The sequence below is a fragment of the Schistocerca piceifrons genome, chromosome 6, assembly GCF_021461385.2.
Source record: "Schistocerca piceifrons isolate TAMUIC-IGC-003096 chromosome 6, iqSchPice1.1, whole genome shotgun sequence".
Taxonomy (NCBI): domain Eukaryota; kingdom Metazoa; phylum Arthropoda; class Insecta; order Orthoptera; family Acrididae; genus Schistocerca; species Schistocerca piceifrons.
Genome location: NC_060143.1, coordinates 101,713,911 through 101,741,649, shown reverse-complemented (window position 1 = coordinate 101,741,649; position 27,739 = coordinate 101,713,911).

Below are 27,739 nucleotides of genomic sequence, written 5' to 3'. Positions count from 1 at the left end.
AGATTGTGGAGAAACGAGCAGAATTGTCATTATTAAAAATTTAATACTATCCCAACATACCATTCAAGCTTCAGAGAAATTCGGATGTTTGGATGTTCGAATGCGAGCACAACTAGCCACTTTCACTTCGATTAAGTAATAAGTGACTGGATAGCGATATTCACATATGCAGATTGCGGTAGTGTGTTTCTGAAATCTTATGGGACTTAACTGCTAAGGTCATCAGTCCCTAAGCTTACACTCTACTTAACCTAAAGTATCCTAAGGACAAACACACACATCCACGCCCGAGGGAGGACTCGAACCTCCGCCGGGACCAGCCGCACAGTCCATGACTGCAGCGCCTCAGACCGCTCGGCTAATCCCGCGCGGCATTGCGGAAGTAACGTAGTGCAAAGGGACAGTGCATTGCGGAGCTGTATTTTGTACTCAGGTGATTCATGAGAGAAGGTTCCCGACGTCACTATGGCCGCACGAAGGGAATGAACACATTTTGAACGAGAAATGGTAGTTGGAACTAGACGCGTGGGACATTCCATTTCGTAAATCGTTAGGGAGTACAACCTTCAGAGATCCACAGTGTCAAGAGTGTGCCGAGAATACTAGATTTCAGGCATTACCCCTCACCAAGGACAACACTGTGGCCGACGGCCTTCACTTAACGGCCGAGAGGAGCGGTATTTCCATAGAGTTGTCAGTGCTAACAGACAAGCAACACTGTGTGAAATAACCGCAGAAATCAATGTGAGACGTACGACCGATGTATTCATTTGGACCGTGCTACGCAACCCGGGGCGTTAATGGGCTACGGCAGCAGACGGCCGACGCGACTGCTTTTGCTAACAGCACTACATCGCCTGCAGGGCCTCTCCTGGACTCCATACCGGTTGGACTGTAGGCACTGGAAAACGGTGGCTTGGTCAGACAAGTCCCGATATCAGTTGCTAAGAGCTGACGGTATAGTTCGAACGTGGTACAGACCCCATGAAGCTATGGACCCAACTTGTCAACAAAGTAGTGTTCAAGCTTTTAGTGGTTCCATAATATTGTGGCCGTGTTTACATGGAATGGAACCTTTCATTGACTGGAAATGGTTATATTCGGCTACCTGAAGACCATGTGCAGCCATTCGACGATGGATTTTTTATGGACGTCAGTGTGCCATGTCACTGGGCCACAACTGTTCGCGACTGGCTTGAAGAAAGTTCTGGACAGTTGGAGCGAATAATTGAACCACCGCCTTCCTCCGCATTGACAGGAAGTGTCAAGTGTCTGTGTCGTCCGAATGACTGTCCGCCGAGCTTAACGTTCGCATCTGACAGATGGCCACTAGCATGTGCCCTCACTTCATGAGACACTGTGGACAGATCTGGAACTTAATCTAGGACATTGGCGGAAAGGCCGGTGATCAGGAGCCCTACGTCCCCCTTTACCGGCCAGATACTGTCAATGAAAATTTTGCACCACTAGGATTCGAACCCGTATACCTCCGAGTCGAACTCCCCTGCACAGACGTGCGAAAGCGACGTCGACTACGGAGGTGGACTCGTTTAGCATCCCATATGCAAATATATCCGGGAGTCTAGAACCAGTGTTGGATCTGTTATACTACCTTGAAGGAAGTTTTATATTAGCACAAATTTTTCTGTTGGCGATTTTTCTTTGTATATATTTGTCCCCCTTTTTTCTAGACGAGGGTGGTCTACACCAGCCACAAAGTGTTGTACATCATATATGAAGATAGGTTTAAGTTCTTACAGTACGAGCAGGTCTGAACGAGTTTTCCGACTTCGTTTTAACAGCTTTTGTCTGACCTTTGAAGACGTCGCCGTCAGATTACGTCCTACTTGGTTAAACGCGAAGCTCCAGTTCAACCACGATCCTTATCTAATCCGAGTAAGTGCTTTATCTCGAATAAGCTCGATGCCAGCGTGAATACTGCCCTAACAAAAAGGTATTATCTCTCTTCTCTCTGTTAAGTTTTTGTGTTTCCAAATAATGGAAAAAGAAGTTCTTTGTTTGAGAAAGACAAATGACTGATAGCCTGCAGCTGCGACTGTTCGGGCTATTGATACAATACTGTGGCAATCCAAGTCTTATTTTGAAATTATAGAGGATATCACAATGAATGGCTTGCCGTATTGAAGACGAGATACAAAGGGAAAAGCTATTGGACGGAAGGTGCCCCCAATTTTTTAGAGGACCCGTTTTTTTTCTCAGTGGATTTAGCTGGAATAAACAAGTAGGGCATTTTTGTGAGTGACTTACGTTCACCCACGTAAGCATTTCATTAATCGCAGTGATCATTAAGTGAAATTTATCTTCCTGATTTTATTCGTCTGCACTGTCCGTTGACGGAAGCTTCTAACGAAAATTTCTAATTCCAGTCCCCGAGGCTGTAGTTAGGCCAGTTCTCAGCATTGGCCTTCGTTCCAGAAGTGCTAGAGCCTCAAGATATGCAGGAAGAGTTCTGCGAACTTTTAACTTCAACTCCCGTTTCTCACAGATGTAACATGGCGGTGGGCTGGCAATAAAACCAGTTTTAGTTGTGTTTCTGCAAGGTGAGTTACTGTGTAAGAGTGAAATATAGTCAGTCATATACACTCCTGGAAATTGAAATAAGAACACCGTGAATTCATTGTCCCAGGAAGGGGAAACTTTATTGACACATTCCTGGGGTCAGATACATCACATGATCACACTGACAGAACCACAGGCACATAGACACAGGCAACAGAGCATGCACAATGTCGGCACTAGTACAGTGTATATCCACCTTCCGCAGCAATGCAGGCTGCTATTCTCCCTTGGAGACGATCGTAGAGATGCTGGATGTAGTCCTGTGGAATGGCTTGCCATGCCATTTCCACCTGGCGCCTCAGTTGGACCAGTGTTCGTGCTGGACGTGCAGACCGCGTGAGACGACGCTTCATCCAGTCCCAAACATGCTCAATGGGGGACAGATCCGGAGATCTTGCTGGCCAGGGTAGTTGACTTACACCTTCTAGAACACGTTGGGTGGCACGGGATACATGCGGACGTGCATTGTCCTGTTGGAACAGCAAGTTCCCTTGCCGGTCTAGGAATGGTAGAACGATGGGTTCGATGACGGTTTGGATGTACCGTGCACCATTCAGTGTCCTCTCGACGATCACCAGTGGTGTACGGCCAGTGTAGGAGATCGCTCCCCACACCATGATGCCGGGTGTTGGCCCTGTGTGCCTCGGTCGTATGCAGTCCTGATTGTGACCTCACCTGCACGGCGCCAAACACGCATACGACCATCATTGGCACCAAGGCAGAAGCGACTCTCATCGCTGAAGACGACACGTCTCCATTCGTCCCTCCATTCACGCCTGTCGCGACACCACTGGAGGCGGGCTGCACGACGTTGGGGCGTGAGCGGAAGACGGCCTAACGGTGTGCGGGACCGTAGCCCAGCTTCATGGAGACGGTTGCGAATGGTCCTCGCCGATACCCCAGGAGCAACAGTGTCCCTAATTTGCTGGGAAGTGGCGGTGCGGTCCCCTACGGCACTGCGTAGGATCCTACGGTCTTGGCGTGCATCCGTGCGTCGCTGCGGTCCGGTCCCAGGTCGACGGGCACGTGCACCTTCTGCCGACTACTGGCGACAACATCGATGTACTGTGGAGACCTCACGCCCTACGTGTTGAGCAATTCGGCGGTACGTCCACCCGGCCTCCCGCATGCCCACTATACACCCTCGCTCAAAGTCCGTCAACTGCACATACGGTTCATGTCCACGCTGTCGCGGCATGCTACCAGTGTTAAAGACTGCGATGGAGCTCCGTATGCCACGGCAAACTGGCTGACACTGACGGCGGCGGTGCACAAATGCTGCGCAGCTAGCGCCATTCGACGGCCAACACCGCGGTTCCTGGTGTGTCCGCTGTGCCGTGCGTGTGATCATTGCTTGTACAGCCCTCTCGCAGTGTCCGGAGCAAGTATGGTGGGTCTGACACACCGGTGTCAATGTGTTCTTTTTTCCATTTCCAGGAGTGTATATAACAGTGAAACACGTTGAATTTCTTTGAGAAGGGTTCCTGTGGAACTACGAATATGATACGAAGGTGGGCGACAGTCTGAAGCAGGTTATCGTGAGATCATAAAGAACATCGCTCGACAGACTGGAAATAAGCGTATTTTCTAGAAATTAGGAACACGAGTCACTCGTTACTGCGAGGTATGTCCTGTTTTAGAAACAATTTAGAACATTCACAGCATTCACGCTAAGGTGATGAAAGTCATGGGATAGCGATAGGCACGTATACAGACGGCGGCAGTATGGCGTACATGACGTATTAAAGGGTGCATCGGCGGAGCTGCCATTTGTATTCAAACTATTCGTGTGAAAAGGTTTCCGACGTCGTTATGGCCGCACGACGAGAATTAACAGATTTTGAACGCACAATGGTACTTGGATCTACACGCATGTGACGTTCTATTTCGAAAATCGTTAGGGAATTCAACATTCCGAAATCCACAGTGATAGGAGTGTGCTGAGTTGTCAGTGCTAACAGATAAGCAACACTGCCTGAAATAACCCCATAAATCAATGTAGGACATAGAAAATTGAGAATGCGCTAGGTGACGATCAGTTTGGCTTTAGGAAAAGTAAAGGGACGAGAGAGGCAATTCTGACGTTACGGCTAATAGTGGAAGCAAGGCTAAGGAAAAATCAAGACACTTTCATAGGATTTGTCGACCTGGAAAAAGCGTTCGACAATATAAAATGGTGCAAGCTGTTCGAGATTCTGAAAAAAAGTAGGGGTAAGCTATAGGGAGAGACGGGTCATATACAATATTTACAACAACCAAGAGGGAATAATAAGAGTGGACGATTAAGAACGAAGTGCTCGTATTAAGAAGGGTGTAAGACAAGGCTGTAGCCTTTCGCCCCTACTCTTCAATCTGTACATCGAGGAAGCAATGATGGAAATAAAAGAAAGGTTCAGGAGTGGAATTAAAATACAAGGTGAAAGGATATCAATGATACGATTCGCTGATGACATTGCTATCCTGAGTGAAAGTGAAGAAGAATTAAATGATCTGCTGAACGGAATGAACAGTCTAATAAGTACACAGTATGGTTTGAGAGTAAATCGGAGAAAGACGAAGGTAATGAGAAGTAGTAGAACTGAGAACAGCGAGAAACTTAACATCAGGATTGATGGTCAATGAAGTTAAGGAATTCTGCTACCTAGGCAGTAAAATAACCAATGACGGACGGAGCAAGGAGGACATCAAAAGCAGACTCGCTATGGCAAAAAAGGAATTTCTGGCCAAGAGAAGTCTACTAATATCAAATACCGGCCTTAATTTGAGGAAGAAATTTCTGAGGATGTACGTCTGGAGTACAGCATTGTATGGTAGTGAAACATGGACTGTAGGAAAACCGGAACAGAAGAGAATCGAAGCATTTGAGATGTGGTGCTATAGATGAATGTTGAAAATTAGGTGCACTGATAAGGTAAGGAATGAGGAGGTTCTACGCAGAATCGGAGAGGAAAGGAATATGTGGAAAACAGTGATAAGGAGAAGGGACAGGATGATAGGACATCTGCTAAGACATGAGGGAATGACTTCCATGGTACTAGAGGGAGCTGTAGAGGGCAAAAACTGTAGAGGAAGACAGAGATTGGAATACGTCAAAAAAAAAAGGACATACGAGAATGTATTTGTTAGGACAGTACGGTGATTTTTGGCGTTAATGGGCTATGGCAGTAGACGACCAACGCAAATGCCTTTGCCAACAGGACGAAATCGCCTGCAGCGCCTCTTATGCTGGGCTCGTGACTGTATCACTTGGACCCTAGACGACTGCAAAACCATGGTTTGGTCAGGTGAGTCCCGATTTCTGTTGGTAAGATTTGATGGTAGGGTTGGCGGAGATCTCACGAAGCCATGGATCCAAGTTGTTAACAGGGCACTGGGCAAGCTGGTGGTGGCTCCATAATGGTGTGGTCTCTTTTTATGTGGTCTGGACTGTCTCCTCTGGTCAAATTGAATCGGTCATTGACTGGAAATGTTTATGTTCGACTACTTGGGGACGATCTGCAGCCATTAATGGACTTCATGTTCCCAACCAACCATGAAATTTTTGTGGCCGACAATGCGCCCTGTTACCAGGCCACAATCGTTCGTGAGTAGTTTGAAGATCGTCCTGGCCTATTCAAGCGAATGATTTAGCCACCCAGATCGCCCGACAAGAATCTCATGGAATATATATTGGACATAATCGAGGGGTCAGTTGGTGGACAAGAACCTGCACCAGCAGCACTTTTGCAGTTATGGACGGCTGTAGAAGAAGCATGGTTCAAATGGCTCTGAGCACTATGGGACTTAATTGCTGAGGTCATCAGTTCCCTAGAACTTACAACTACTTAAACCTATCCTAAGGACAGCATACAAACCCATCACCGAGGCAGGATTTGAACCTGCGACCGTAGCAGTCGCGCGGTTCCAGACTGAAACGCCTAGAATCGCTCGGCCACTCCGGCCGGCGAAGCATGGCTCAATATTTCTGGAGGGCACTCCCAGCGACTTTTTGAGTCTGTGCCATGCTGGGAAGAAGGAGGTCCGACACAGTATTGGGAGGTATCCCATAACTTTTGTCACCTCATCATAATTAGTACTAACGGTAAAAGAACAGTTTCAAGGCAGGTCTATCCATTAGTTAAGAGGTCGTGGTCGATGTACAAAACTGTTCGCTAACGTTTCGTTCCTATCTTCTGGAGGTACCTTCAGGGATAAAACTGACACGTTTACCTCTGAAGATGTCTCTCGCAGATGGAGGCGAAACGTTAGTAAAGAGTTTTATACTTCAGGCAAGACCTCTCAAGCCGTAAACCTTAATTGAAATATAAGTAGAGCTCTTCCCTATATACCTCAGCTGAAGCAATAATGCTTCATTGACGCTACTCTGGAGTGATGTGAGCTAACGGAATGGCAGTCTGAAGTTATATCCCCACCAAGCATCTTTTTAGCGTTGACGCCGACTGTCAGTCATGACCTCAGATGTCGGCATGATCCTGAGTGGACTGCGCACGTGACACTTACAGAATTTTAAAAAGAAAATAACATCGGAGCTACAAACGAAGCTCCCCATATGCGATCAACCGTGACTATTTACTACAGAACCTGGCAATGCTTCGCAATTGGTATATACGAGGGCTGTCCATAAAGTAAGTTACGATTGATCGCGAAATGAAAATCACAGTGAAAATCAGAAATGTTTCATTTTTAACAGTTAGCTACACCTTTCAGCTACTTCACTACGTAGTCGCCGTTCTGACTCAGACATTCGTCGTAGCGTTGTACCAATTTTCCAATACCCTCACCACAGAAGGCAGCCGCCAGTGCTTTCCGCCAATTCTCTACGCTGGCCTAAAGCTCGTTGTCTGTGCCAAAATGAAGTCTTCATAGCCAACGGTTCGTTTGAGCAGAGATGAAACTCAGTGGGAGACAATTACGCGCTGTATTGTGGGTAACCAAACATTTCCAATTGAAACGATGTAGGAACATCTTCATTGCCCCTGCAGAATGAGGCTGAGAATTGTCTTGAAGAAGAAACCGCACAACAGTTATGTAATGTTGGTTGCATAGCTTCAGGGGAAAATTCTCACCAGGCCCTCGTACTTGGCGGGAGACACTAACATCTTTACGCGCTCACTAAGAGCTCAGGAATGAAAAGAGCGACATAATTCTACCTAGAGTCATACTAGAGACAATGCCCAACACATCTTTGCAAAGCTTTATCGGATTTTCATAGTCGTTTCCATTTCGCAGCCGATCGTAACTTACTTTCTGGACAGCCCTCGTATGTATGGGAACTGTACATTCGTTCTAATATCCTTCTCCGACCTCTCTCTTCTTCTACCATCTCTCTGTGCATCTCCAAATTCCTCTCTCTCTGCCCATGACCTTCTCTCAATTCCTCTCCTCTCTCTGTCACTTCCCCCTATCTATGTCCATTTCCACCCGCCTCCCTGTCCCTTTTTCCCTCGCCCCCCACTGCAACTACAAATACAGCTTTCATGTATTTTCTTAAAATCGTCTTTGGGGAAGAAAACAAAACAACAGATTGTTGTGTATACAATATATGAGGAAAACGAATATACATGGGAGGAATAATTTGATAGTCTCTTAAATGTCAGGTTGTTGTAGTTCAAATTGAATGCGGTAAAGAAAATGAAACTGCACATTTTCACAGTGCAGTACAGCATTTTCTTTTTCATTACTGGTTGTAAAAGAAAAGCTGCGCACTGTTGCTTAGAAAGATATATAACCTCTGTCCGACTGAATATTATAGCACCGAGCAAAAATTTGAAATAAATCGGTCAAGTATTTTTCGAGATTTTTGCCAACTACGTTTCTCGATTATATATTACATGTATACACATATTTATATATTGGGAAAGGATATAACCTATATAAAAACACGGGCATATTGGAATGAAACGTTGCCTCAGAATTTGAAAGAAGTGGCTGAAGAACTTTCGGTGATTTAAGAGTTTAAACAAACGAACATTTACGTTTTTATTTATATAGATTTAACTAAATATGAATTTTTCCTAGGTCCGGCATTAAACATGGATTCGTGGTTGTCTTTAAATTGTTAATAATTCATGCTACATTGTAAATTTAAGTGCATATGAATGAGAAATTACTAATTTTTTTTTATTTATTGCAGCTTTTTGCCTCTGTTTCTGCCAGTCTTCTCCTGTCACATATAATTCCGTTTCAGTAAATGCAGAGATGAACAGGAATATACAGGACACAATTTCCTCATTGTGTGGTGACGTACTGGCTTGGATTTTGAAAATATACAGAGTGTACATCAAGTCCGGAAACACTTGCAATTATTTGTGCACAAGACCTAAACTTTGTACAAATGTCATACATATTGCATTTTGAAGAGAAACTAAAAGGCTTTTTTTTTTTTCAAACATTCGATATGTGAACCATGAGTGACCCGGCTGAAGTCAATACGGTAATCGAATTCTTGCCATACCCGTCCCAGCATGGCATCGTTAACTGTGGCAGTCGCTTCCCGTATTCTCTCCCAGAGCTCTGCTACAACACGTGGTAGAGGCGGTACATACACCAGATCTTTAATGTGTCCCCACAGAAAAAAGTCACACGGAGTGAGATCTGGTGATCGGGGAGGCCATTTCAACAAACAGCTGTCCCCTTCTGTAGCACGGCCGATCCATCGATGCGGCAGCTCCCTGTTCAGGTACCTACCAACTTCACGATGAAAATTGTGTGGAGACCCATCCTGCTGAAAGATGAACGGAGAGTCCGATTGTATTTGAGGCATCAGCCATTGCTCCAGCATATCCAAGTAGGAATATCTAGTGACGGAGAAGAAGAATGGCCCGTACAGTTTTCGACGTGACAAGGCACAAAAGACGTTTACCTTTGGGTAATCACGCTCAAATTCAGTGCATTCATTTGGATGTTTTGACCCACGATTTGACAATTCTGCCTGTTCACTTTCTCGTTGATTAAGCGATCGTCAGTGCCATTCCCATCCTCATTTAGTTGTTGCAACTGTGAACAAAACTCAAAGTGCTTGTCTTCGTTGTCGTCATTGAGCGTCTGCACTAGCTCCAATTTCAATGGTTTCGTAGACAGCTTCTGTCGCTCGACTTTCCACACTGTCATTGGAACCATTTCGAGTTCACGAGATGCACGACGCACCGATTTCTTTGGACTTCTTATGAATGTCTCTCGTACGCGCTCCACATTAACTTCACTCATACTGGGACGTCCGCGTTTATTTGCCGGGCACAAGCAACCCGTCGTAACGAATTTGTTGTGCCAGTGGTATAAGATCTTACTTTTTGGTGGCTTCTTGCCGTACTTGGTTCTAAACATCCGTTGAACAGCTGTAGCACACTTGTTTTTGTCGAACTCCAACACACAGAAAGCTCGCTCCGCACCTGAACTCGATTTGACTATCGGCAACTTACCAAAGTACGCTGTGGAGCTATACATGAAAAAAAAAAAAAACTCTCAGGGTTTCTCTTCAAAATGACAGTATGATATCTATACAATGGTTGGTTCTTGTGCAATAAATAATTGAAAGTGCTTCCGAACTTTATGTACACACTATACTGTCGTTTGTTGGAAGTCACCTTTTGCGAGAAATATTTGTCATCATTCGTTAATTTTCTTTGGATTTCTTTAATTCATAGCGTTTCATAATATGAATCATCGTTGAAGATAATGTATACGCACTAAATTAGTCTTTAGGATTGCTTTTTATCCAGTCATATGATTTCTTGCATTCCATCGCCACTGAGCGTTTTAGCTTTCTGACCCGGACACAGAGATTACTAATGAACTGACACAACTTCGATATGATTTTATGTATACGGACTGAAGCGGTGAGTGAAAATTTGGTCTTCTGCTAACTAGGCAGGTGCCGTAGTCAACAAGCCTTGGTACAAATTTTACTCGCCGCTTAAGTCTATGTACATATGATCATGTCTGTATGAGACTAGTAACCTCTCTGAAGTTGTGGGTGGGTGTGAGATTTGGGGGAGGGGCTCAAACAGCGACGTCATCGGTCCCGTCGGATTAGGGGAGGCTGGGGAAGGAAGTCGGCCATGCCCTTTCAGAGCATTTGCCTGAAACGATTTAGGCAAATAACAGAAAACATAAATTAGAATGGCCGGGCGCGGGTTTGAACCGTCGTCCTGCTGAACGCTAGTCCAGTGTGCTGACGACTGCGCCACCTCAAAAAAATGGTTCAAATGGCTCTGAGCACTATGAAACTTAACATCTGAGGTCATCAGTCCCCTAGAACTTAGAACTACTTAAACCTAACTAACCTAACGACATCACACACATCCATGCCCGAGGCAGGATTCGAACCTGCGACCGTAGCAGTCGCGCGGTTCCAGACTGCGCCACCTCGCTCGGTGCCTCAAGTTGTGTTATTTCATCTTAATAAGTACCATCGCCTGGGTATCAGGTTCGATCCTCCATTTACATTCGATACTGAGGTACTGTTACAGAACATGGACAACCTGGGCAATTATGTTCGGTTGTAGGGGGAAATTTAAAGTAGGTTCAGGTGGCAGTGAGCATTTGGATCAAAGAGGGATGTGAGCCAGGGCAATCCGTGCAGTTGCATCAACCTCTGTGCCAAGGTGGCTTAGTGGCTAACACACCTGCCTGTTAAGCAGAGGACACGGGTTCGAATCCCGGCTTCAGTCTATATACATAGAAATTACTACTGGGAAAACGCCTGTTAATAAATGTGGACGAAAACTAAACTAGAAGCTACTTACTGGCGCTAAATGAAAAGGAAATACCTAAACGCCAAGAACGCTGACGACAGGCGATAACAACGGCGAAAGAATCAGTTGTTTTCATTCAGAACTAGATACGCCGTCCTGCGTCGACTGTGTTCATTCGGTTGCTCCCGCAAACTGGTTTCATGCGAAAGAAATGAACGAATAATAACCTTACGCATTCATAAAACTTCAGCCGACTGAATAGACTGTTTTCTAATGGTTGTCTCAAGAGACTGGTTTCTGTCAGGAGACTGAGTGAAACGTCTAATCGATACGTAGGACTACAGCTGACGGAGTCGATTCTTTTCGTTCCTTTGCTGCCATATTGTGGTTTTACTCAATAGAGTGACTGAATAATTCAATCAATACGTAAAACTACACTGATGCTCATATATTAAGGACAACTGCAGAATGTGGTGCCACACAATATGGCAGTACACGAAACTGGCGCTAATATCATAAGCACATAGGGAACACACACGACACAGATCTGCAAGTCCACGGTATTGGTGATAAGTTGAGAAAACCGTCCCGAAGCACATGTGCTGCAAAACGCATGTACCCCGACATCAATATTGGACATGATTACCATGCACACGTACACAGGCCGAACAACGGGTTCGCACGCTCTGGATCAGGCGGTCGAGCAGCTGCTGGGGTATAGCCTCCCATTCTTGCACTAGTGCCTGTCGGTGCTCCTAAAGTGTCGTAGGGGTTTGAAGACTTGCTGCGATACGTCGACCGAGAGCATCACAGACGTGCTCGATGAGATTTAGGTCTGGAGAACAGGCAGGCCACTCCATTCGCCTGATATCTACTGTTGCAAGATACTCATCCACGATTGCAGCTCGGTGGGGCCGTGCGTTATCATCCATCAGGAGGAAGGTGGGACCCACTGCACCCCTGAAAAGGCGCAAATTGACGTCCCGATTCACCTGGCCTGTTACAGTTAATCTGTCAAAGACATGCAGGGGTTTACGTGCACCAATCATAGTCCCACGCCACACCATCAAACCACAACCTTCATACAGGTCACTTTCAAGGACATTAAGGGGTTGGTATCTGGTTCCTGGTTCATCCCAGATGAAAACCCGGCGAGAATCACTGTTCAGACTATACCTAGACTAGTCCGTGAACATAACCTGGGATCACTGTTCCAACGACCGTGTAATGTGTTCTAGACACCAGGCTTTACGGGCTCTCCTGTGACCAGGGGTCAGTGGAATGCACCATGCAGGTCTCTGGGCGAATAAACTACGTCTGTTCAGTTGTCTGTAGACTGTCTGGGGACAACTGTTCCAGTGGCTGCGGTAGGGTCCCGAGCAAGGCCGTCTACAGGCACTGATGGTGAGATTTCGGTATTCTTGTGGTGTTCTACAATGTGGAAGTCCCGTACTGTAGCGCCTGGAGACGTTTCCTGTCTGCTGGAATCGTTTCCATAATCTTCAGATCACACTTTGTGGCACATGGAGGGCCCGTACTACGACCTGCTGTGTTTGACCAGCCTCCAGTCGCCCTAGTATTCTGCCCCTCATGACGTCATCAATATGTGTTATTCGAGCCATTTTCAGTACACAGTCACCATCAGCACGTCTGAAAACGTCTGCACACTTGCTCGCTGCACCATACTCTGACATGCACCAACACAAAAAAAAAGGTTCAAATGGCTCTGAGCACTATGGGACTTAACTTCTGAGGTCATCAGTTCTCTAGAACTTAGAACTACTTAAACTTAACAAACCGAAGGACATCACACACATCCATGCCCGAGGCAGGATTCGAACCTGCGACCTTAGCGGTTGCGCGGTTCCAGACTGTAGCGCCTAGAACCGCTCGGCCTCTCCGGCTGGCGCAGTAACACACCTCTGCATATGTGGACTGCTGCCAGCGCCACCGTGCGACGACCGCAGATCAAATGCACCGCACGGTCATACCCCGAGGTGATTTAAACCCGCAAACCGACCATCAGAGCGTTGTTTCACCACGTATCAGCACCATCCTTAATTTATGAGCATGAGTGTGTATCTGAACGAGTAGATTGTTTTCACTCGGTTGTTGCCACAGGTTGGTTTCACTCGAAAGACATGAATGAATAGTAATCCTACGGATAGGTAAACCCGCGACGGGTCATTCTGTTGCCCGCACGACCGCTTTAGGGAGGTCGCCCGTTCGACAAGTGTGTGGCGGGCGTACCGCGCGACAGGAAGAAAGCGGGCGGGCCAGCATTACGAAAAGCGAGGCCGACCGCCGCCGCCGCCGCCACGCGGCAATCAACCTCTTTCTGCCGGGTCGGCGGCCTCGGCTGAGGCGCTGCACAGTGGCAGAGGCAGTGGTGGAGGCAGTGGCACAGCGGTAGTGGCGGAGGCGCGGCCGGGCTGCCCGCTTTGTCGGCCTCCAGTCCGCCTGCTGGCCGCATCGCATCGCCTCGCCATGCCGAGGCGCCGCCTCGCCTCCGCGCCGAAGAAGAACCGCAGCAGCCTTCGTCGCTCTCCGCTCTCACAGCCATGCAGCTGCAGCTACGGCTGCTGCTGCCGCTAGCCACGGCTGCGATCGTCTTCGCAGCTGCCGGAACTCACGGCTCGTTCCTGTCTCCGGTAAGTGACCAACTATCTGCACACTGTTTCGCTACATTTTGCGTCGTCCACCCAAAACGTTACGAGACTGTTCTATTGCCAGCCGAAGTGGCCGAGTGGTTCTAGGCGCTACAGTATGGAGCCGCGCTGCTGCTACGGTCACAGGTTCGAATCCTACCTCGGGCATGGATGTATGTGAGGTCCTTAGGTTAGTTAGGTTTAGGTAGTTCTAAGTCCAGGGAACTGATGACCTCAGATGTTAAGTCCCATAGTGCTTAGAGCCATTTTAACAATTTTTGAAAACAAAAATACATGGACGACTAACGCGACTTGGTTCAGACGCAAAACACGGAGAGTTCTTTTCTGCGAAAAATCATCGCGGTTGCCAAGACTTGACACTATCAATCCGAACCTTCCATGGAAGGACAAAGCGCAGAAATATATATGAAGGATCACCGCTTTGACGACATAACCTACATTCAGGCCAGTGAGACTAGCTAGTAGAAACAACATCCCAAATAAGACTTTTTTCACAGTTTGACATGATTGTTGTATGAACTCTTTCTGCGTTGTATTCTAGTCGATGGCGGGAGGCTTGGACCGGGTGGTCGGGGGTAGGAGTGTGTACATTATCGAATCCTGCCTCGGGCATCGATGTGTGTGATGTCCTTAGGTTAGTCAGGTTTAAATAGTTCTAAGTTCTAGGGGACCGATTACCTCAGAATTTAATCCCATAGTTCTCAGAGCCACTGTTCTATTGCTGGCGCACGAGCGACGTCAACGCAGTAACTATGGTTGCAGCCTGAACTAACAACAGTAAACAACAGATCTGCATTCGACCAGCCTGTTGTGAGCAGGCAGTGTTTAGCAGTGGACGTGCTGCCGTAGTGTTGCGTCACTAGTGCCACTCGAGAAACATCTCTAAATCATATGTTTAAGGCACCCTACTGAAAGGCTTCTACATTTGCATGGATACTCCGCAAAACACACAAGTGCCTGGCAGAGAGTTCATCAGACCAGCTTAGCTATAACTCTCTGTTATTCCAACCTCGAACAGTACGCGGGGAAACCCGTGCGAGCTCTGACTTCCCATATTTCATTTTAATGATCCTATCTCCCTATGTAGATCGGCGCCAACAGAAAGTTTTCGCATAGGGAGGAGAAAGTTGGTGATTGAAATTTCGTGAAATGATTCCGCTCCAACGACGATGTCCACCCCAAATCTTGTACTGTGCCAGTGACAATCTCTGTCCCCTATTTCGCCGTAATAAATAACGTGCTGCCCTTCTTTGATCTTTTCCGATTTACTCCGTCAATCCGATCTGGTAAGGATCCTACACCGCGAAGCAGTATTCTAAAAGCGTTCTGAAGGGAGTCTGTTTGGTAGATCTGTTACATTTCGAAGATGACACAGGATGGTGGGTTACCGAAAAAAAATATCTGGGTTGATTCTTTACTATGGCAGAGACAATGTTTCCATAGGTGCGCACCAACGTATAGGGCGTGCACACGTGTTAGAGGTAGAACCGTACGGGGTGACCGACGGCCTTCTGCAATATGGCCGCCTTTTTGAGTGTGGAGCCTGTGGGAGCCATAACCCGAAAACTGTTAATTTGTAATTCTCACAGGAAAAAAATTTCTTTTCGTGTTATCCGACTATCTGTCGGTCAAGATTCATTTCTCTCAGGAAAGAGTACGAGTATCCAGTTGAAATGAAATTTATGTCACATACTGAAGTCCACAGTCCCTTGTCAATGTAAAAATTTAAGTATCTACATAAATTAAATCAAAATATACGGCCTTCATGTCAGACATTTTAATAGGTTGCCAGTATCGATGTCAACAACACGCAAAAATTGTCAAAAGTCTCGATTCCCGGGACGTATGAACTTTCTAAATACATAATAAACTTTGTACAGAACCCGGATTTTTATTTTACGAGTCACTTAAAAATTCTGTAGCACCACGTCTCGAACGCTTCGAGTCTCTTCCCGCTTTTTACTTTCCACAGTCCAGAATTCGTTTCCATACAGTCATTTGCTCCAGATGTTCATTCTCAGAAATGTGTTTCTCATTTTGAAGCCAGTAATACAACTTTACCTGTGCAAGTCTACTTCCAATGTCCCCCTTGTTTCTTCCGCCATGAAAGATTATACTTCCCAGCTAGGAATTCAGTCTAGTACGTGACAATTTCAAATTTACGTTCGTCGCTAGTCCTACTTTTTCTGATCCTCATCAGTTTCTTTTGTTTGCATTTAATCCCTATTCGGTGCTCAGAAAACTGTTCATTCTATACAAAAGGTCCTTCACTGTCCCTAAATATTAGTTATTTACTTAGTTTCATGTTTAATTGATCATTTTTACGATAAATCGTAATGGGGTGTGAAACGAGTCATTTTACACTCACATCGAAAATTAGTTTGTACATATGGTTACATTCTGAACATTTCTAGGTGTTTTTTGAACAAAAAGTTACACAGATGTGAGTTAGTAATTCTTACCCACCACCTTTTACGCCTTACAATAATAGAAATTCTTCTACGGAAGAGAAAGAGTTGTGAAGGAGAAACTTTCTCATTTTGTTTTCAAATTTGGCTTTGCTGTCTGTCACATATTTTGATAGGAGTATCGTCAGCGAATCTTATCAGTGATATTCTTTCAACCGGTATTTTAATCCCATTTATGAACCCTAATCACTCACTACTGCTGCTTGTATCGCAACCCTGATGGGCCTCAGCGATTCCTTCTCTCAGCAACTTCTTGTACTCCTGTCTCAATATCTTGTTTTGGCTTGTCACATGTCCCACGAATTTGTCCCTTTTTGTTTGGAGGAGGAGGAGATTAGTGTTTAACGTCCCGTCGACAACGAGGTCATTAGAGACGGAGCGCAAGCTCGGGTGAGGGAAGGATGGGGAAGGAAATCGGCCGTGCCCTTTCAAAGGAACCATCCCGGCATTTGCCTGAAGCGATTTAGGGAAATCACGGAAAACCTAAATCAGGATGACCGGAGACGGGATTGAACCGTCGTCCTCCCGAATGCGAGTCCAGTGTGCTAACCACTGCGTTTTGTTTGGATGTCATTCCAGAGAGGTTTCCTGAGTTCTTCTCACCTCCTATTCACTGGTAACTCCGCCTCTCCAGATGATCTTCAATGTCCTTCTGCTGCACTAAATGAGTAGCGCTTCAGGCTGTGTCAGAAAGAGAGAGAGAGAGAGAGAGAGGGAGAGAGAGAGAGGGGGGGGGCGGCGACCCCTCTCATCTTTTTTTGTCTAACTGTAAAGATCACACTCCAAACAAACGCTTTCATGAGCCGTTTCCTTATTTACAGACTGTTGTTTTTGCTGGCAAGTTCGTTTTTCTTGACTTGAATGCGATTCAAATACCGCAATATTCTGTTCGCAGTCTCTTCCTGGATCCTACCATAACTTTTTATTTCGCTTCCCAAGTAGGTAAATTTAACTCTCTCTTCCAACTCATTTTCAATTCTCATTCGCCACTGTTCACTTTCTCTAGTTCTCCGTTCGGAAATGGTAGTTTTATTCTTATATCTCGTAACAAGATGAAAGGAAACTGGGAAGACATCCACAATAAAGATCAAAAGTCAAGATCACTTTATGGCGTATCACAACATGAAATCCACAAATATGCAGACTGGTGCTAAATATTAGTTGAGGCCGAGCGGCCAGTGTTTGACGTTCCGTCGACGATGGAGTCATTAGTGATGGACCGCAAGTTCAGATTGGGTAAGAAAGGGGATGGAAACCGGCCGTATCCTTTCCGAAGCAATCATCCCGACGTGTCTTCAGCCCTAAGCGAGTTAAGAAAATCACGGTAAACGTAAATCATAACGGCTATTCTGCCGACTTCGAGACCAGGTTTTTAACTACCGCAGCTATGCTGGGTTTACAGGAAGCTTAGTGTCTAATGTCGTACTCTATCAATGAATTTCTCATAGTCCTTTAGGTTTAAGGGGTCATAATCTTTCTGCTGACATTCTTTTGGTCTTAGCTATTTGACACTCTCTTCATTGCCGATCGTGTAATACAACGTTGTGCTATTTTACAGAATGAATTTTTCACCCTCCAGCGGAGCGTTCGCTAATATGAAACTTCCTGGCAAATTAAAACTGTGTGTCGGACCGAGACTCGAATTCCATACCTTTGCCATTCGCAGGCAAGGACTTGGGTTCTTCACTCGGTAAAGCACTGGCCAGCTGAAGTCCCGGTCCGTAACACAGTTTTAACCTTCCAGGAAGTTTCATTGTGTGCTTTCTTCTCGTTTTCATCTGTGGTTGCACTTGTAACACTTCTTCCTAGTGGATCATCTAAATGTGATGTGCGATCCTTTACGAAATAAGCCTTCAGAACTGTTCGGGACAAAAGAAGAGACACCTTATGAACTTGCACGTAATTGGCACAGGTTTGCGCCGTTAACAAACCATCAAAAACAAAAACAATCTTATTTATTACCTCTATGCTCCGTAAGCCACCTTACAGTGACGGAGGGTACTTTCGCTAACGCTGCCGTATCCCGCCGCCTCTTCCTAGTTCCATTCCTGAATGTCTTGTATGAAGAACAATAGTTGGTATCCATATGAGCAATAAATTCTCTGACCTTTGTGGTCATTCTGCGACGTGGAAGAAGCAGAAGAAGTAGCACAATGCCTCTTCTTGCAACATTCTCTCTCGAAAACTTAACAATAAATCGCTCAGCAATGTGTATTTACAAGTGCTATTCTAGGATGAAGAGGCTGGCACAGGAGAGCAATTCGCGACGACCCGCACTAATCAGTCAGAAGACCGATGACTAAAAATTTAAAAAAATTAAGAAAACGAAGAAAAGTCCCAAACGTCAGGCCCTGGAGTCTGTTGGCCATCTCTATAGCCCTAATCTTCTCGCGCTTACTAACAGAAACGATGATGAACGTACCTCTCTTCTTGGACCCTAGTCCATCTCCTCTATTTATTTATTTATTTATTTATTTTACGTGTCCAGGACACAAAATAACAAAAATAATAACGAAATTTCTCGAGACACTACTGATTTACTATCAAATGAATCGTAAGCTCCAGAATTCCATTGTGTTGATGGGCTTATCACTTGCTGCATATATGTAGGCCTTCTGTAGGGTGAGGATCGGGCAGGTTTCTGCAGACCAGGAGATAATGTGAGTCCTGCAAGTCACCACACTCACAGAACTCCTCTTCATTCAAGAAGCGCCATTTCTTGACGTTCGTTTCACATCGTGACACTCCTTTCCTCAATCTATTCATTGCCTTTCATGCCACACACGACCGATGAAATCCCACTGCAAGCTTCTCTTTGATGTTCTCCCGAACGCTTTCGATTAATGCATTTCGCTGTAGCTCTGTTTGGCGAGTTGCAGGTTCTGATGATGGGCTCGTGAAGCTCCTTCTTGACTTCAGCCTAGGTTTTTGTGGTTCATGTCCGAACAGGGTGCGTCTGGGATCGATTTCCTGCATCTTTTTCTGCATTTCTGCGGCTGTTCTACCTGCAAGGGACTCGCGCTGAGGAGGAGAACTCAGCAGCTGGCGGAACGCGTGTTGCACGCCACTCCTCTCGTGGATGACCCGCACTCTGCCGTCACCTGTTCCTAGACCTGCTTTCATGTAGTCGCTCCACTTAGGTCGCCCCAGACGGGTACTGCCAGATACCTTACGACTGTTACTCTTTCCAGGACTCACCGCCATTAGAATAGTCGAACAGCTATGAGTCTTTCTGCCTTTCATGCACAACACGTCACCTTTATTTATGTTGAGTGTCAACTGCAAACTCATGCATCAAGCGTCGTTTTCAGCAGGTCTTCCTGAATTTTGCTCCAGTTTTCTGGTTCCAACAGCCTCATAGAGTTTTCTCTGTTTCCACAAGCTCGTTGCGATAAATTTCAGTTACCCATTTAAATTACGTACACGCCACTGCTAAAAGAAGTAGCTTAAACTAAATTATATGCATTTAAGTAATGGAGTAAACACCAGTGACGTTGCTAGAAGCGTTTCAGGAACTTATTACCATTTTAGAATGCTGTAGATTGCGTAGCACTGTAGTATGCTAACGTCGTGTGGCCGGTAAAACTAAAGAATGCATGCATATTATCTGGCAGTGGCGCGGCGAGAATACGGGGTTACAGTGAAGCGTTCTTTGTCTGGGAAATGGATACCAACGGAATTTTTTTTTGTTATGTTGGTGAATGCCACGCAGTAAAGTCAGTCGTGTGGCAATTCTGTGTTCCAAATGATTCTAAAATCTCGCACCGCTATCGATACTTCTGGGAAACCTGCAGCACTGTCATCAATGATTTAAATAATAATGTAGTGCACCATTATGTTGTTCTTTTTAAGTGTAGCACGACGCTACATTCCCATTTTTAAGTGTTCTGAGAGTTTACGTTTCAATAGATGTGATGTCTGCATGTGTGTTGACCTTGCTCTCTTTCCCTGTTGATGTTTTCTTATGTTTTCAAGATATAATGTATTCTTAATAAGGCAGAAAATGGCTCTGAGCACTATGGGACTTAACTGCTGTGGTCATCAGTCCCCTAGAACTTAGAACTACTTAAACCTAACTAACCTAAGGACATCACACACTTCTATGCCCGAAGCAGCATTCGAACCTGCGACCGTAGCGGTCGCCCGTTTCGAGACTGTAGCGCCTAGAACCGCTCGGCCACTCCGGCCGGCTAATAAGGCAGAAATTCACACACAACCAACATATCATTCACAACGTAGGCTTACTATGTATGGATTCATGTTGAAAAATAAATAAAAATAAAAAAACTACGAATGATTAGTTGTGAGTGTGCGAATTTCTGCCTGACGGAGGCATAGTGCTTTGAGAACATAAAATGGTGATTATAGCGAAAGAGAGGCAGAAAAACATACACACAGAGACACCACATCCAATACGTGTGCACTCGAAAATGGAAGTTCATTCCTGAAACGCGTTGTGCTGCACATTAAAAGCGTAACTGTTGCAGCTCGCAATTATTTAGATATTTATTGACACAGTGGTAGGTCTTGCAAAAACATCGTTGGTGTTGGGCAAAATTCATATTGTTTGATACAGCTAATTGACGCATGAGTGACGTTGTTGCTGCTGAGGTCTTCAGTCCGAAAGTGGGTTTGATGCAGCTTTCCATGCTATTCTATTCTGGGCGAGCCTCTCCATCTCCGAGTAACTACTGCAACCTACATCCTTCTGAACCTGCTTACTGTATTCATCTCTTTTGAAGTCTCTCTGCCGGCCGCGGTGGTCTAGCGGTTCTAGGCGCTCAGTCCGAAACCGCGTGACTGCTACGGTCGCAGGTTCGAATCCTGCCTTGGGCATGGATGTGTGTGACATGTCCTTAGGTTAGTTAGGTTTAAGTAGTTCTAAGTTCTAGGGGTGGTGGTGGTTGTTGGGATGTTTAAGGGGGACTAAACAGCAAAGGTCATCAGTCCTCCAAGTTCTAGGGGACTGATGACCACAGATGTTAAGTCCCATAGTGCTCAGTGTCATTTGAACCATTTGAAGTCTCTCTGTGATCCTCACCACCACCATACTTCACTTATCTTCCATTTCCTTAACACTGCCTTCAAGTTCATCTCCCTTGTACAGCTACTAACGTTATACCATGAGACGTACCAACGTCTTGTTGTTGTGTTTATCAGCCAGAAGTCGGTTTTAGGCAGCAATCTTGCGTGAGTCTTTCTGTTTTTGCACACATGTTGCTGCCTACATCTTTCTGAACCTGCTCGTTGTAAACATGCCTCGGTCTCCCTCTACCATTCTTACGTCCTCCCCTCCCACTGCCCCCTACATACTTCCCTCCATTAACACATTAGACTATTCCTTGATGATACAGTATGTGCCCTTTCAACTGACATCTCATTGCAGTCAGCTTGTACCATAAATTTCACTTCTTCCCAATTCCATACAGAGGGATCCAGAAAAATGTAGACACTGTATGGTAGTTAATATCTTTGGAACAAAACGACATATCGTTGCAATTTTGCGCAGTATCGTAGTCCATTGTTTTTTCAACAGATCTTGGCGTGCGTGTTCCGCCACATGACAGTGGTACTGAAAGTACCAGAACATGATGGAGGTACAACGACAGTGGCGTAATGTTTACAGAACTCAGCCACAAACACGTACAACAATTTGTCGTATTCGGCATATTTTTGAAGCCGACGATACTGTCCAGTATGCGCATAAGGATTAAAACCATCACCAATTCCTGCTTCCAGCGCTGCTATGTTGCAATATTTTACTAGGTCATCTCAGAAATCTGTGAACTAGAGTGCACGCGACAGTGGGGTAAGCCGATCAAGGGTACGATGTATTCTGAAGGTTGCAAAGTGGAAAACGTACATGCCAAGATCGCTGCATTCTATGAACGAGGACAACCTGGACTGAAGGATGCAGTACTGCGAGTTGCTTGAAAGCATGCTTTGCGAGGATGAACGGTTTGCAGGAATGGTTACCTAGTCTGAAGAGGTGCAATTCAAATTGAAATGCCACAACTGTGTGTACTGGGTTCCTGAAAAATCCTCATCTTCACGTGGTCAAACATGTTTATCTACCGGGTGCTTAAGTGGTGTGTGGTGTGCCATCGCCCGTTTTGATTGGTCCATTCTTCTTTGAAGGTACCGTAACTGGTGAGGTGTATCTTCATATGCTGGAAACATCAGTTTTAGCTGCCATCCGAGAGTTGTTTGGAAGTGAAAGATTTTACCTAAAACAAGATTACGCTCCGCCTTACTACTACTGAGATGTCACAGCCTACTTGATGGAGAATCTACCTGGATGATTAACAGGTGGAAGAGGAGCCGTTGCTTAACCACCATAGTCTCCGCACTTTACACCTCTTGAATTCTACCTACGGGGGACCTCGAAAAATGAAGTTTGTCAGAAGAAACCAGCTACATTGAACGAGCCACGAGAAACCATCGAAAGTCACTTTGAACACATAAAATATCCTTTCCTGCCGTGCAAGAATTATAACAGTGTGTCATAATGTTCCATTAATACTGATTCTCAAAGAGTATCTACTTTTTTCTGGAACCCTCTGTATAATACCTCGTCATTAGTTATTCGATGCATCCGTCTAATCTTCAGCAGTCTTCTGTAGCGCCACATTCGTGTCTCAACCGTTTATCGTTCCCGTTTCACTTACGTAACAACGCTACACTCCAAGCAAATACCTTCAGAAACGTGTTGCTAACATTTAAATTTATATTCAATGTTAACACATTTCTCGTCTTCAGAAATTCTTCCCTTGCTACTGTCAGTGCACATTTTATGTAGGGACTTTAGAAAGTACGTTGCGTATGTCATCCCTCCCACACTGAGCCTTACTACGCAAAAGTAGTGACATACTTTGAGAAGAGAGTACTTGTTCCGGGTTTCCTACCGATTCAGTTATGCTGCGGTACGCGTTACAGGTGCGTGAAAATGTACGACTGAAATGGCGTCGCAACTGCAAACGTACTCCAAAGTTTAAGAACGCGGGACAGGACGATTCTTGTGTGCAACAACCGAGCGAGGTGGCTCTGTGGTCACCACACTGGATTCACATTTGGGAGGACGACGATTCAAATTCGCATCCAGCCATTCAGATTCAGGTTTTCCGTGATTTCCCTAAATCGCTTCAGGCAAATGCCGCGATAGTTCCTGTGAAAAGGCACAGCCGATTTCCTTCCCCATCCCTGACACAGAGATCTTGCTCCGTCTCTAATGACTTCGATGTCGAAGTAACGCTAGACCCAGTCTTTCTTCTGTAAACTCTCTTGTGCGCAAAACGTCTAAACTGCACACAGGTTCACCGTGAAATTGTGATGGTATGTGGAGCAGTGCCAGGGCCGTAGTGAAACGGTGACAGTAATTTGACCGAGACCGCAATGACGTCGGTGATGCTAATCGGGAGCGAAGGCCAATGCTATTGGGCACAGCGGGCGATGTCCAGGCAATCGTGGAGAACGTCTGAGGGGGAAAGAGAGTCTCCAAGGATGAAGACGTTCACACAGTGATTCTCGAATGGCTCCCTGGTCGAGGAGCAGATTTCTGTCGTCAACGAATGGAACGATTGGAGATTGATACTTCCTGGCAGATTAAAAATGTGTGCCGGACCGAGACTCGAACTCGTGACCTTTGAATTTCGCGGGCAAGTGCTTCACCATCTTTTATTTTTTTAAAAAAAATCTCATTTTGTTCGTTTTTTAGTTCGTTGCATCTGCTCGGGGCGGACATCGCAAGACACCGGTTTCAGTTCGTCGTTTATCCATTAACTCAGTTTTTATATTATTTTTTTATTTTTTTATTACAGAGGGCTGCTAGCTGCTAACCCTCTGAGCGAACACGCTGAGCTACCGTGCCGGCAGCATCTGAGCTACCCAAGCACTACTCACGCCCCGTCCTCACAGCCTTACTTCTGCCAGTACCTCGTCTCCTACCTTCCAAACTTTACAGAAGCTCTCCTGCGAACCTTGCAGAACTAACACTCCTGAAAGAAAGGATACTGGAGAGACATGACTTAGCCACAGCCTGGGGATGTTTCCAGAATGAGATTTTCACTGTGCAGCGGAGAGTGCGCTGATATGAAACTTCCTGGCAGATTAAAACTGTCTGCCAGACCGAGACTCGAACTCGGGACCTTTGCCTTTCGCGGGCAAGTGCTCTACCATCTGAGCTACCCAAGCAAGGCTCACGCCCCGTCCTCACAGCCTTACTTCTGCTAGGAAGTTTCATATCAGCGCACACTCAGCAGCAGAGTGAAAATCTCATTCTGGAAACATTCCCCAGGCTGAGGCTAAGCCATGTCTCCGCATTATCCTTTCTTTCAGGAGTGCTAGTTCTGCAAGGTTCGCGGGAGAGCTTCTGTAAAGTTTGGAAGGTAGAAGACGTACCGGCGGAAGTAAGGCTGTGAGGACGGGGCGTGAGACGTGCTTGGGTAGCTCAGATGGTAGAGCCGCGAAAGGCAACGGCCCCGAGTTCGAGTCTCGGTCCGGATCACAGTTTTCATCTGCCAGGAATTTAATATCAGCGCACACTCCGCTGCAGAGTGTAAATCTAAACGATTGGAGATTGTTCTGAAGGCTGCCTACAGAGACCTGGTAACTATATAAGGAAACCGTGCCATGCATCTATGTTAGTTTGAAGTGTGGAACAGCAACCAGTGAAAGTTACTTGGCCTGCGGTAATAATGTTTACCTTACGTTCTGAAGTCCCCTAATATGTCCTCTTTTATTTGGCTACCGTTGCTTATTCTGCTGCCCAAATGTACTAAAAGCTAGTGTCTCATTTCCTAATCCATTTCTCTCAGCATCCACTGATTTAATTCGAATACACAGCTTTATCCTCGTTTTAGTTCTGTTGCGTTTTTTCGAGACACTACCGACTCCAATTCGTCTGAATCTAAAACAAAATTCCATAGGTACCTGTGCATCTGCCAGAAAATGGTTCAAATGGCTCTAAGCACTGTGGGACTTAACATCTGAGGTCATCAGTCCCCTAGACTTGGGGATTGTTCTGAAGGCTGCCTACAGAGACCTGGTGACTATGTAACTAACCTAAAGACATCACACATATTCATGCCCGGGGCAGGATTCGAACCTTCGAAAGTAGCAGCAGCGAGGTTCCGGACTGTAGCGTCTAGAACTGCTCGGCCACAGCGCCCGGCAGTCTGCCAGAGAACGTTTCACCGTGACCTCGTACTCTCAGGGAGCTACTGCCAAATAATAAGAGTGCATTCATTAGCTGCACCAGCTGCGTCGTTAGCATACTAGTGCTACGAAATCGACAGTGACGTTAGATAGTAAAGAAGACAGGGAGAGTGTGGACCAGGCAGTTGTCCGATGTGCTTCTCGTGTGTTTACGCAACACGTTCGCGAGGAACTCGCCGCTCGGCTTGGCAAAAGAGGTCAGCGTACGCTGGAACAAGGTCGCTCTCGCCCGCGCGCCGTAGCGCACGCGGCACGCTGCGCCGGGTCCCGAGGATGGGCCCCACGTCACAGGCCGAAACGTCCGCATCGGGCGCGCAATTTGTGAAATGGAACCCTACTGACTTCCCCCCCCCCCGGAGTAATAATCGCGGTAATGCCGACCCTGCCAAATGCTCGAGCCCCTTCCCATGTTCGGGGTCCCGTTATCCGGAGAGATATACAGAGCAAGGAGTGAAACCCTGCCTCTCCGTGGCCGAATTCCTGCGTGCGTGCGTAGGCGCGTCTGTGTGCGTATGTGCGTGTATGTGTGTGTGTGTGTGTGTGTGTGTGTGTTGTGTGTACATGGCACCACGTTTTCTGCGTACGTGGCATTTTTCCGGCGTATACGTCACCTGGGGAACACATTTGTTCTACCGCAGTGTAAGGGGCACAGTTCATTGTCAAGTTGTGCGGCCATTTGCAGCAGGAGATGTGGCACTCCTAACGTGTCCATCAGAAACAAGTGGGATCCCAAGAAAACCGTGCAGCGTCTCGTAGCGTCGTGGCTTCATTTCATTTACGACTCGTTATCATACAACAGGCTGCAGAAGTAGTAATTGAGAGTTATATTTAGCAAAACAGCTCTTGTTTTCAGAAAGTTTTAAACATGGCTGCGAAGTGAGCTATCGTTTACAAATTAAAGTTAAAGAAATTACAGCCCTCGGTCACAAAATTTACGTCTTTTGACCTGCCTACAGCACTAGACATTCTCTCCTATTTCAGATACGTTGATGATATTTTTTGTCATCTAAAACGGACCTGCTGGCGGTGAAAGGTCTCTGTTGGATTCCTTTCATATTAATATCTTAAATATGTTGTCATTTACGGCATAAATTCCTCTTCTAAATTTACTGTGGTGTTTCTGACTATCGGGGAGGAGACTGAGCAGTGGAACGTGTTACTTTTACACATAAACAAGAACAATCTGTCACACTACTACACTTTAAAACACAGTTTATAGGTAATTCATGACACACAGTCTCATACGGAACCTACATCCGCTTTCTTTTATATACTGTATATGATAAGATACTGTCATCCACCTTCCCTTCTGTGTGAGAGGATGAATGAGCAAATGTATTTCTAGTTGCATGCTTGAGGGTAGCAGACAAGCCTGTCTGCTAGAGAACAGTAGGACCAACGTCGGAACAGGTAGCTACGCTTTCTAAAAGCAGAGAGGTTTCTATTCTTAGTATGGTCCTGTCTGTCCCTTGTCATGTTGGTATAGGAAGCTGCCTCTCTGGTCACTTCCGTCTGTATCTGTTAGCACGCTCGGTAGGAGCCCAGGTCAGTCTGTCAGCGGCGAGAGTCTGAAGTGGTAAGATCTCCGGCTAAGCGCGTGTCTGCTAAGTCCGTAGGACAAAGGATTTCTTAAGTTCAGCCTAACTGAAAATTTAATCACCTTTATTTCAGGTTTGGATCTAAAATATCTAATGTTATCTTAAATTGCAACGCAGTGTATTTCGAGTGTGAAGTTCAGAATATCTTCCAGTAGTTGCTTTGTCACTACTTTGTGAGTAAAGTGGAACCACGTGTTGATCAGTAACTCTAACTAAGATCATCAATCTTAAATGCGAACGTGCGTGAGATTATAACGTCTCGTCTTGACAATATTTTTCAATATAGCAACTTTTCTTTATGTTCAACCCACGTGGGGTGCACTTTGTGAGACCAGTACCACGTGCTTATACAATTCTTTGACCCGTCAGGTTAATAATAAGACGATAGTAACCAGTTCGAGGTTTTTCTTTAGTAAATTGCGTTTCGATGTAATTTATTTTAATTATCAAAATTATTGTGGAGTTACACTCTTTGTGTAAACCAAGTTGACCACGTGAAGCATGTGGTGTAAGCATCA